Here is a 13,373-nt window from a genome sequence, read left to right as displayed (position 1 = left end):
CGTAAGATACGAGTCAAAACAAAGTATCATTTTAGTCTCTGAGGCATCAAATGTGGAAATTCAGCCACAGTATCGACTTTTGGGCAGCTCTTTATCATCGTCAAAACAGGTATTTCTCATAATAAATTGAAAATTAGGGCTATGAATGCTAAGAAACCACAATGCAGGGTTTCACACTCATAACAAGCCGAAACATTGCAGGCGTGTGGCGTTAAACAACAAACAAACAAACAATCAGAAAGCACACAAGTTTTGCATCCCCGCTCCATCTGTCAGGAGCTGAATTAGAAAGAGAAACGATAGGGTTGGCGAAGTAACACGTGACGACGGTAGAAACGGTTGATACTTACCAAAAAGGAAATATATACATACTGCCTTGAGAAAAGCATGATTTCGAAGCATCCTTCGTTGTCTGATGGTTTGCTGCTTCCGTTGAGTCAGTTTAAACCAAGCACTCCATGCTGTATGCATAACATACAACTGAGCATCGCTCTTAAAACACAATGTAATGCGTGACGCTTGTGAAAAATTAAGTGACGTATTGTTTCAAAATCTTCAGCTTCAACGCTTGCCTGTTCCAAGTGGTTTGGGTATTTCTTTCCATGTGATCTCATGTGAGCGCTTGCCTTTATGCAATACATATTTATGGTTTGTTTTCCGTGCACCTTTGCGAGAGATGAAATACCCTGCGATGGACACACCCTCATATTCCTGTACTGATAAACTATTTTTGAGAGATGAAATACCCTGCGATGGACACACCCTCACATTCCTGTACTGATAAACTATTTTTGAGAGATGAAATTCCATGCGATGGACACACCCTCACATTCCTGTACTGATAAACTATTTTTGAGAGATGAAATACCCTGCGATGGACACACCCTCACATTCCTGTACTGATAAACTATTTTTGAGAGATGAAATACCCTGCGATGGACACACCCTCACATTCCTGTACTGATAAACTATTTTTGAGAGATGAAATACCCTGCGATGGACACACCCTCACATTCCTGTACTGATAAACTATTTTTGAGAGATGAAATACCCTGCGATGGACACACCCTCACATTCCTGTACTGATAAACTATTTTTGAGAGATGAAATTCCATGCGATGGACACACCCTCACATTCCTGTACTGATAAACTATTTTTGAGAGATGAAATTCGCTGCGATGGACACACCCTCACATTCCTGTACTGATAAACTATTTTTGAGAGATGAAATACCCTGCGATGGACACACCCTCACATTCCTGTACTGATAAACTACTTTTGAGAGATGAAATACCCTGCGATGGACACACCCTCACATTCCTGTACTGATAAACTATTTTTGAGAGATGAAATACCCTGCGATGGACACACCCTCATATTCCTGTACTGATAAACTACTTTTGAGAGATGAAATTCCCTGCGATGGACACACCCTCACATTCCTGTACTGATAAACTATTTTTGAGAGATGAAATTCCCTGCGATGGACACACCCTCACATTCCTGTACTGATAAACTATTTTTGAGAGATGAAATACCCTGCGATGGACACACCCTCACATTCCTGTACTGATAAACTATTTTTGAGAGATGAAATACCCTGCGATGGACACACCCTCACATTCCTGTACTGATAAACTATTTTTGAGAGATGAAATACCCTGCGATGGACACACCCTCACATTCCTGTACTGATAAACTATTTTTGAGAGATGAAATACCCTGCGATGGACACACCCTCACATTCCTGTACTGATAAACTATTTTTGAGAGATGAAATACCCTGCGATGGACACACCCTCACATTCCTGTACTGATAAACTATTTTTGAGAGATGAAATACCCTGCGATGGACACACCCTCACATTCCTGTACTGATAAACTATTTTTGAGAGATGAAATACCCTGCGATGGACACACCCTCACACTCCTGTACTGATAAACTATTTTTGAGAGATGAAATACCCTGCGATGGACACACCCTCACATTCCTGTACTGATAAACTACTTTTGAGAGATGAAATACCCTGCGATGGACACACCCTCACATTCCTGTACTGATAAACTATTTTTGAGAGATGAAATACCCTGCGATGGACACACCCTCACATTCCTGTACTGATAAACTATTTTTGAGAGATGAAATACCCTGCGATGGACACACCCTCACATTCCTGTACTGATAAACTACTTTTGAGAGATGAAATACCCTGCGATGGACACACCCTCACATTCCTGTACTGATAAACTATTTTTGAGAGATGAAATACCCTGCGATGGACACACCCTCACATTCCTGTACTGATAAACTATTTTTGAGAGATGAAATACCCTGCGATGGACACACCCTCACATTCCTGTACTGATAAACTATTTTTGAGAGATGAAATACCCTGCGATGGACACACCCTCACATTCCTGTACTGATAAACTATTTTTGAGAGATGAAATACCCTGCGATGCACACACCCTCACATTCCTGTACTGATAAACTACTTTTGAGAGATGAAATACCCTGCGATGGACACACCCTCACATTCCTGTACTGATAAACTATTTTTGAGAGATGAAATACCCTGCGATGGACACACCCTCACATTCCTGTACTGATAAACTATTTTTGAGAGATGAAATACCCTGCGATGGACACACCCTCATATTCCTGTACTGATAAACTACTTTTGAGAGATGAAATTCCCTGCGATGGACACACCCTCACATTCCTGTCCTGATAAACTATTTTTGAGAGATGAAATACCCTGCGATGGACACACCCTCACATTCCTGTACTGATAAACTATTTTTGAGAGATGAAATACCCTGCGATGCACACACCCTCACATTCCTGTACTGATAAACTACTTTTGAGAGATGAAATACCCTGCGATGGACACACCCTCACATTCCTGTACTGATAAACTATTTTTGAGAGATGAAATACCCTGCGATGGACACACCCTCACATTCCTGTACTGATAAACTATTTTTGAGAGATGAAATACCCTGCGATGGACACACCCTCATATTCCTGTACTGATAAACTACTTTTGAGAGATGAAATACCCTGCGATGGACACACCCTCACATTCCTGTCCTGATAAACTATTTTTGAGAGATGAAATACCCTGCGATGGACACACCCTCACATTCCTGTACTGATAAACTATTTTTGAGAGATGAAATACCCTGCGATGCACACACCCTCACATTCCTGTACTGATAAACTATTTTTGAGAGATGAAATACCCTGCGATGGACACACCCTCACATTCCTGTACTGATAAACTATTTTTGAGAGATGAAATACCCTGCGATGGACACACCCTCACATTCCTGTACTGATAAACTATTTTTGAGAGATGAAATACCCTGCGATGGACACACCCTCACATTCCTGTACTGATAAACTACTTTTGAGAGATGAAATTCCCTGCGATGGACACACCCTCACATTCCTGTCCTGATAAACTATTTTTGAGAGATGAAATACCCTGCGATGGACACACCCTCACATTCCTGTACTGATAAACTATTTTTGAGAGATGAAATACCCTGCGATGCACACACCCTCACATTCCTGTACTGATAAACTACTTTTGAGAGATGAAATACCCTGCGATGGACACACCCTCACATTCCTGTACTGATAAACTATTTTTGAGAGATGAAATACCCTGCGATGGACACACCCTCACATTCCTGTACTGATAAACTATTTTTGAGAGATGAAATACCCTGCGATGGACACACCCTCATATTCCTGTACTGATAAACTACTTTTGAGAGATGAAATACCCTGCGATGGACACACCCTCACATTCCTGTCCTGATAAACTATTTTTGAGAGATGAAATACCCTGCGATGGACACACCCTCACATTCCTGTACTGATAAACTATTTTTGAGAGATGAAATACCCTGCGATGCACACACCCTCACATTCCTGTACTGATAAACTATTTTTGAGAGATGAAATACCCTGCGATGGACACACCCTCACATTCCTGTACTGATAAACTATTTTTGAGAGATGAAATACCCTGCGATGGACACACCCTCACATTCCTGTACTGATAAACTATTTTTGAGAGATGAAATACCCTGCGATGGACACACCCTCACATTCCTGTACTGATAAACTATTTTTGAGAGATGAAATACCCTGCGATGGACACACCCTCACATTCCTGTACTGATAAACTATTTTTGAGAGATGAAATTCCATGCGATGGACACACCCTCACATTCCTGTACTGATAAACTATTTTTGAGAGATGAAATTCCCTGCGATGGACACACCCTCACATTCCTGTACTGATAAACTATTTTTGAGAGATGAAATACCCTGCGATGGACACACCCTCACATTCCTGTACTGATAAACTACTTTTGAGAGATGAAATACCCTGCGATGGACACACCCTCACATTCCTGTACTGATAAACTATTTTTGAGAGATGAAATACCCTGCGATGGACACACCCTCATATTCCTGTACTGATAAACTACTTTTGAGAGATGAAATTCCCTGCGATGGACACACCCTCACATTCCTGTACTGATAAACTATTTTTGAGAGATGAAATTCCCTGCGATGGACACACCCTCACATTCCTGTACTGATAAACTATTTTTGAGAGATGAAATACCCTGCGATGGACACACCCTCACATTCCTGTACTGATAAACTATTTTTGAGAGATGAAATACCCTGCGATGGACACACCCTCACATTCCTGTACTGATAAACTATTTTTGAGAGATGAAATACCCTGCGATGGACACACCCTCACATTCCTGTACTGATAAACTATTTTTGAGAGATGAAATACCCTGCGATGGACACACCCTCACATTCCTGTACTGATAAACTATTTTTGAGAGATGAAATACCCTGCGATGGACACACCCTCACACTCCTGTACTGATAAACTATTTTTGAGAGATGAAATACCCTGCGATGGACACACCCTCACATTCCTGTACTGATAAACTACTTTTGAGAGATGAAATACCCTGCGATGGACACACCCTCACATTCCTGTACTGATAAACTATTTTTGAGAGATGAAATACCCTGCGATGGACACACCCTCACATTCCTGTACTGATAAACTATTTTTGAGAGATGAAATACCCTGCGATGGACACACCCTCACATTCCTGTACTGATAAACTATTTTTGAGAGATGAAATACCCTGCGATGGACACACCCTCACATTCCTGTACTGATAAACTATTTTTGAGAGATGAAATACCCTGCGATGGACACACCCTCACATTCCTGTACTGATAAACTATTTTTGAGAGATGAAATACCCTGCGATGGACACACCCTCACACTCCTGTACTGATAAACTATTTTTGAGAGATGAAATACCCTGCGATGGACACACCCTCACATTCCTGTACTGATAAACTACTTTTGAGAGATGAAATACCCTGCGATGGACACACCCTCACATTCCTGTACTGATAAACTATTTTTGAGAGATGAAATACCCTGCGATGGACACACCCTCACATTCCTGTACTGATAAACTATTTTTGAGAGATGAAATACCCTGCGATGGACACACCCTCACATTCCTGTACTGATAAACTATTTTTGAGAGATGAAATACCCTGCGATGGACACACCCTCACACTCCTGTACTGATAAACTATTTTTGAGAGATGAAATACCCTGCGATGGACACACCCTCACATTCCTGTACTGATAAACTACTTTTGAGAGATGAAATACCCTGCGATGGACACACCCTCACATTCCTGTACTGATAAACTATTTTTGAGAGATGAAATACCCTGCGATGGACACACCCTCACATTCCTGTACTGATAAACTATTTTTGAGAGATGAAATACCCTGCGATGGACACACCCTCATATTCCTGTACTGATAAACTACTTTTGAGAGATGAAATACCCTGCGATGGACACACCCTCACATTCCTGTACTGATAAACTATTTTTGAGAGATGAAATACCCTGCGATGGACACACCCTCACATTCCTGTACTGATAAACTATTTTTGAGAGATGAAATACCCTGCGATGGACACACCCTCACATTCCTGTACTGATAAACTATTTTTGAGAGATGAAATACCCTGCGATGGACACACCCTCACATTCCTGTACTGATAAACTATTTTTGAGAGATGAAATACCCTGCGATGGACACACCCTCACATTCCTGTACTGATAAACTACTTTTGAGAGATGAAATACCCTGCGATGGACACACCCTCACATTCCTGTACTGATAAACTATTTTTGAGAGATGAAATACCCTGCGATGGACACACCCTCACATTCCTGTACTGATAAACTATTTTTGAGAGATGAAATACCCTGCGATGGACACACCCTCACATTCCTGTACTGATAAACTACTTTTGAGAGATGAAATACCCTGCGATGGACACACCCTCACATTCCTGTACTGATAAACTATTTTTGAGAGATGAAATACCCTGCGATGGACACACCCTCATATTCCTGTACTGATAAACTACTTTTGAGAGATGAAATTCCCTGCGATGGACACACCCTCACATTCCTGTACTGATAAACTATTTTTGAGAGATGAAATTCCCTGCGATGGACACACCCTCACATTCCTGTACTGATAAACTATTTTTGAGAGATGAAATACCCTGCGATGGACACACCCTCACATTCCTGTACTGATAAACTATTTTTGAGAGATGAAATACCCTGCGATGGACACACCCTCACATTCCTGTACTGATAAACTATTTTTGAGAGATGAAATACCCTGCGATGGACACACCCTCACATTCCTGTACTGATAAACTATTTTTGAGAGATGAAATACCCTGCGATGGACACACCCTCACATTCCTGTACTGATAAACTATTTTTGAGAGATGAAATACCCTGCGATGGACACACCCTCACACTCCTGTACTGATAAACTATTTTTGAGAGATGAAATACCCTGCGATGGACACACCCTCACATTCCTGTACTGATAAACTACTTTTGAGAGATGAAATACCCTGCGATGGACACACCCTCACATTCCTGTACTGATAAACTATTTTTGAGAGATGAAATACCCTGCGATGGACACACCCTCACATTCCTGTACTGATAAACTATTTTTGAGAGATGAAATACCCTGCGATGGACACACCCTCACATTCCTGTACTGATAAACTACTTTTGAGAGATGAAATACCCTGCGATGGACACACCCTCACATTCCTGTACTGATAAACTATTTTTGAGAGATGAAATACCCTGCGATGGACACACCCTCACATTCCTGTACTGATAAACTATTTTTGAGAGATGAAATACCCTGCGATGGACACACCCTCACATTCCTGTACTGATAAACTATTTTTGAGAGATGAAATACCCTGCGATGGACACACCCTCACATTCCTGTACTGATAAACTATTTTTGAGAGATGAAATACCCTGCGATGGACACACCCTCACATTCCTGTACTGATAAACTACTTTTGAGAGATGAAATACCCTGCGATGGACACACCCTCACATTCCTGTACTGATAAACTATTTTTGAGAGATGAAATACCCTGCGATGGACACACCCTCACATTCCTGTACTGATAAACTATTTTTGAGAGATGAAATACCCTGCGATGGACACACCCTCATATTCCTGTACTGATAAACTACTTTTGAGAGATGAAATTCCCTGCGATGGACACACCCTCACATTCCTGTCCTGATAAACTATTTTTGAGAGATGAAATACCCTGCGATGGACACACCCTCACATTCCTGTACTGATAAACTATTTTTGAGAGATGAAATACCCTGCGATGCACACACCCTCACATTCCTGTACTGATAAACTACTTTTGAGAGATGAAATACCCTGCGATGGACACACCCTCACATTCCTGTACTGATAAACTATTTTTGAGAGATGAAATACCCTGCGATGGACACACCCTCACATTCCTGTACTGATAAACTATTTTTGAGAGATGAAATACCCTGCGATGGACACACCCTCATATTCCTGTACTGATAAACTACTTTTGAGAGATGAAATACCCTGCGATGGACACACCCTCACATTCCTGTCCTGATAAACTATTTTTGAGAGATGAAATACCCTGCGATGGACACACCCTCACATTCCTGTACTGATAAACTATTTTTGAGAGATGAAATACCCTGCGATGCACACACCCTCACATTCCTGTACTGATAAACTATTTTTGAGAGATGAAATACCCTGCGATGGACACACCCTCACATTCCTGTACTGATAAACTACTTTTGAGAGATGAAATACCCTGCGATGGACACACCCTCACATTCCTGTACTGATAAACTACTTTTGAGAGATGAAATTCCCTGCGATGGACACACCCTCACATTCCTGTACTGATAAACTACTTTTGAGAGATGAAATACCCTGCGATGGACACAATCTCATATTCCTGTACTGATAAACTATTTTTAGTACTGGAGTGCAAATTTATACTGAACAGCAAAAGTTTCCTAACATGAAATGTCATACAAGAAAGCGTTCATATTTAAGCCTTCTTTAAAAAAATGACACACCCAACGCCCCCCCACACAGACACACACGCACGCACATACACGCACACACACACGCACGTACACACACACGCACACACACACACGCACACACATACACACACACGCACACACATACACACACACGCACACACACTTACACACACGCACGCACGCACGCACACACACACACACGCACACACACGCACGCACACACACACACGCGCACACATACACACACACGCACACACACACACACACACACATACACACACACACACGCACACACCAAACAAACAGTGAACACAACTACGATTAGCACTGGTATAAAACACTGTATCCAAGTTGTGCACATTTCCAGCATGTCTTATCTGTTGTCCTTCTGTTACCTCTTTACCTGTATACATGATAATAGAGATTTTAATTGCTTTAACTCAATAACCAATCACGACAATCAGAGGATTATCATAAGCTTTGTTCTTGTGTTCCTAAAATGTAAAAGAACTTATATCAAAAAAGTATAGATATACTCACTGGAGCAAAAAGTCATGTACTTTAGAAACATCATTACTTAATACATAACCACTACCCGACAAAACAAAAGGCAGTAACATCGATGTCGATGGCTTCTACGTAGAACCCCCTATCACTGCCTTCTGCAGGGAACCCCTTGTCACTGCCTTCTGCAGGGAACCCCTTGTCACTGGCTTCTGCAGGGATCCCTTGTCACTGGCTTCTGCAGGGATCCCTTGTCACTGGCTTCTGCAGGGAACCCCTTGTCACTGGCTTCTGCAGGGATCCCTTGTCACTGGCTTCTGCAGGGAACCCCTTGTCACTGGCTTCTGCAGGGAGCCCCTTGTCACTGGCTTCTGCAGGGAACCCTTGTCACTGGCTTCTGCATGGAATCCTACGTCATCACATGGCCACTGTATACGTACATACCAATTGTCCCTGTTGTTTTAGTTGTTTAATCATTTCTTAGTTACCTAAACTTTACCTTAGTCGACAAATCGCAACAGTACCTGTCTACAAACCGGGACTCAGTTTGTCGACTTCCCGGGATAAGTGAAATTTCATTTGTCGACGTCCCGGGCGCACACTTTAAAGAAGGAATAAACTCACATTTTTATACTATTTTAACCATAACATATGAAAGACGTATGGTTTGTCTTTAAGCGGAACGCCAAATTCATTCTTCAAAAACGCGTGGTTAATCAATAGCGAGCGATTAAAAGTTGAAGCCATGTGAGGAAGGATTTTCAGTTAGTTGCGTATAAAATAGGAAACAAGTTCGTCAATTTGGTGATTGCCCGACGTCACCAAAGACAAAGCGAATCGTTGTGTTGCCGTCAAGTGTTCCAAGATGTCTGGTGATGGTGTCACCATAAACAGATTTACATCGAACCCCTCAGTTGTTTGTGAGCCCGAAGCCAGCGTTTTGGAAGCCTATACGTATTAAATAAAGTGGCTCGACACCTTCCTCCCTTCCTAGATTGAAGATGCTTTTTAGATTTGTTTTCATCGAGTTAAAAAAATCGAAACTACTTAGTATTTGCAGTAAACGATTGAAGACTAAAAGGATTTGCATGGCACAATAGTAACAGAACGATGTCTTCGTCGGAGGGAAATAACATTGCAGGTTGTATCATATTGACACCCACCTCGCTTCCAAGAATGATATAAGCTTATGCCATAGGCATTGTCATACTAAATAGTATAGTCCATCAACCAAATACATATATTTGCTAACAGCAGACAGTAGTTAAGATTTTGTAACTCTGCGAAAACAATCCTAAATAGCATATTCTCAGACTGGCGGATATTCGGGACAGGGCGAAGCCATTTTTTTTTAAATCGTGACGTCACGGTCTAAAGTCAGTTTGTGAATCAGTTAGATTGTGGTTTGTTTTGACGGGGTTTCATTTCTAACGATGTCAATAAATGATTTATGTATTAGTTTGGAACTGCACATTTGCTCGCAAACCAATCCCCAGGCTACAGTGCTCATTCTCAACACTGCATCCGCTTCTTTGTTCAGTAATCTAAGAATTTGATCTAGTTCTTTGATTGTTGTTGCAGTCAATAATATTCCAGCTATGTGGCGGCGTTCTGTAAATAACCGAGTCTGGACCACACGATCCAATGACCAATCGCACGTGCATTCATCTACGCATTTTTGTGTTGAGTGATATGTGTCAACCATGGTGACAGTCGAAACTGATTGACAAGCACCTGCAAGTGAGTAGGCAACAGCTGATTGGATTGCCAGATGTGTAAGGTGCAGTCAGCATAGATCTGTGTGCTGGGACAAATCACATCGACAGTATCATATTCTAGACGCTCTAGACAACAACAATGATATTTGGGAGGTCTAGCTCTTGTAGTCTCATAGCTTCAATTAGACATGGGTCAAAATGGCTGTGGAATGCCGATATACCGCTAACTTGTTACACTTAATTAGGCTTGGTTGTTGTTGAACGCCCGCCACAGTCAGCAATAATCCAGCTGTAAGGCAGTGGTCTTTGCATAACTGCGTCTGGACAAGACAATCCCACGATCACTAGCATGAGCACTGATCTACGCAATTGGGATACTATGACTTAAGTCAACCATGTCAGCGACCCTGACCACCCGATCCCCTTAAAGCTTAGGCGACTCTTGCGACAAGCATGGTTTACCGAAACCCATTCCTATATTTGCAGGTATTGATTTGGGAAAGTTGATAAGAAGGTATATACGCTACCTCCTTTGCAGCGTAAAATGCTATCAATGGCTGACGTCTGCTATTCTGTCTATTTCGTTCAGTAACAAGTGCTTTAACACAGTTGGAATACACAATCGCTTTTTCGGGCAGAATTCTTAAGATTTTAGGTGTTTTTGCCTTGACCTTGGAATCGGTCCTATTTAAAGTGTTTTTTTTTTATAGTAAGACCGTTCGATATGGACACAGACCCCTTCTCACCTGTTTAGAACAGTTTTCTTTCGAATACCCACGTGGACACTATGTGGTTCGAATCCCCACGAGGGTACAACCTTACTAGAACCCCTTTTCTCGGTCTCACTGCTGTCAAGTGAATTCCGAGCGTCGCGTGTCTAATATATGCATTTTATGGGTAGGTACACAGGTATAGTATACTGAACTACTTTTCAACGTTCAAAGCAATGAAACTGCCATTGTGCGGCAACCACTCATTCTACTGCAATTCATTATTCATATTATGTAATTGAATTTAGCAAATGGGATTGCACCGTCTTATCTTCAGTTGTGTCAATTACTTTTGAACAATGGGCGTAGTTGTTCAAATAGATTCGTTAACTTCTAACAGGTTTCTTGATATCCTGTAATGAGAATAGTGTTTGTTTGCATCTGGAATCATTACAACTGTTTAAAGCACCATCGTCAATTGGGCTATTATCAATTTCCCTTGGCGTTTTGGTTGTGTTTGATGAGTGTATGCGTACCTGCAATGAACAACACACGCAGACACACACAGATACACAGACACACACACACACACTGCTCCGAAAACCCCAACTTGGTGTGGGCGTACGTGAAAATAGAACTTATACAATCTAAGTCACCAAACCTTTAAACGTATGAATAAATTACATGTAATTGAATAATACCGATGTCTGGAATCCATGACGACTGAAAGGAAGAACATTTTTAATAACCACCTGCAAATGCTCAGACCCAACAATCGCTTGTTGAACAATAAGGCATCTATATTTTAAAGCAGTACAGTAACTGTCAGTGAGGTGCAACTAGCTAACTGTAAATGGTAGTGTTGACCGTGATGCCTTGTACACATCACTCTTTGTCTTTCTGACGCAGCATTGAGATGATTGTAAGTCAAAGAGGTTGGTATATATTGACTTGTGTATTTTTAATGCCTAACACATTTTGAACTGTCTAACATGTAAGGAAGATAATTCTGTTTGTGCCAAGTTCTTTATTACGAGGAACACAACGTCGAGGGCGAGCGAACAATTGCGTATGGGCGGTTAAGTCTCTTAATGACGACAGTGACAAAATTTCAATGGCTACAGGCAATAATAGCAACGGAGTATGTTGTTTTAGGTAAACAGCAGTGATACTCTTCCTTTCACACAAGTGGCCACTTCAACCCCAATGAGAAAAATATGTTTACGCTAAGAAAACATTTTAGAGATTATCTGATCATATCAGCACAAGCAGTGCCTTATGTATCCTTTTTCCTTGTTTTGAATACAATTTGTCTATCTTTCTGTTTAGCATGCAATAGATTTTGCACTGAGTAGGGTTGAGAAGGAAACATGATGAAATAAAACTGGACTTCTACATAGTCTGGTTCAAATCATGGCGAATCCAAAGAAGGTAGAGTAGTACACGTCGCAGGAAGGTGGGCAGAAAGTTCTGTTAAATGGCTACAGGTAAAGGTTGAATAACCGACACCTGTCAAGTGTGCACTGGAGGTGTGTATAAGATGATTGTCTAGGCAATTGTACCACAGTTGGACAGTGTGTCCGTAACCAATCACCACATAATCATCCTCTAGAAGATAAGGTTGCTTTGAAGTGTTCAAGCACACTTCGTCAGAGAGTCCAGGCCGAGACAACTCCCATCCAGATGATCTATAACGAAGAATACACACTGCTTGATGTTTAAGAGACTGCTACCATTCCCTTTTTCCACACCGTGAACTGTGGCCTGTGAAGACTATGCTTCCACACCCTAAGACTCTTGCTGACGTCAATCTTCCAGACATCTTCAAACAGTAGATTGACAGCCTTTCCTATATGTTGATGGTGGCGAAGAAGACAGAACCCTGAGTT

The sequence above is a fragment of the Haliotis asinina genome, chromosome 4 (genome assembly GCF_037392515.1).
Source record: "Haliotis asinina isolate JCU_RB_2024 chromosome 4, JCU_Hal_asi_v2, whole genome shotgun sequence".
NCBI lineage: Eukaryota > Metazoa > Mollusca > Gastropoda > Lepetellida > Haliotidae > Haliotis > Haliotis asinina.
The sequence above is the reverse complement of the archived record's forward strand: the minus strand, read 5'-3'. Positions refer to the sequence as shown.